Genomic DNA, 770 nt, shown 5'->3' with positions numbered 1-770 from the left:
GCCTCACCCCAGCCCTATCCACCTCTGTATTTAATGCTAATAATGAATTTTGTGTACTTGTGGCCATTCTGCCCCGCCTTTCATACCACTCTCATGAATCCCTCCTCTCCTATTGGGAGGAAAAACAGAGTCCACTTCGAAAGAAGAGGGAACCCATTACTGCCTTAATCATCGGAACTCTCTTCTCCGTGGGGATAGCTGGAGCAGGGACAGGAATCATAGCCCTAGTAACATGAGAGGAAGGGCTCACAGCACTAAGGCTAGCAATTGACAGGGACTTGGAACAGCTCCGGCAAACGATGTCAGACCTGGAGCAATCCCTCACTTCCTTATCAGAGGTGGTGCTACAAAACAGAAGGGGCTTGGATCTCCTATTTTTAAAAGAGGGCGGGCTATGCACAGCTTTAAAAGAAGAATGCTGTTTCTATGTAGACAAGACAGGGGCAGTCAGGGAATCTTTGACCAAGTTAAAAAAGACCTGGAGAGGAGGCGCAAGGAGTATGAAAGTAATGAAAGCTGCTTCGAGTCTTGGTTTATGCATAGACCATAATTTACAACTCTCCTCTCAGCTATTGCAGGACCCCTAATTATCCTATTGCTACTAGTCACAATTGATCCCTGCATAATAAATAGGCTACTAAGGTTTGTTCAGGAAAAGATCAATACTGTCCATCTCTTGGTCCTTCGCCAGAAATACCAAGCCTTAGATACTGCTGAGGAAGATTCCTCAGTCTGACCTAGAAAAAAAGGGGGGGAAATGTTAGGGAAAG

The sequence above is a fragment of the Nannospalax galili genome, unplaced genomic scaffold (assembly GCF_000622305.1).
Source record: "Nannospalax galili isolate Female #2095 unplaced genomic scaffold, S.galili_v1.0 scaffold293, whole genome shotgun sequence".
Classification (NCBI taxonomy): Eukaryota; Metazoa; Chordata; class Mammalia; order Rodentia; family Spalacidae; genus Nannospalax; species Nannospalax galili.
Note: the sequence above shows the minus strand (reverse complement) of the source record.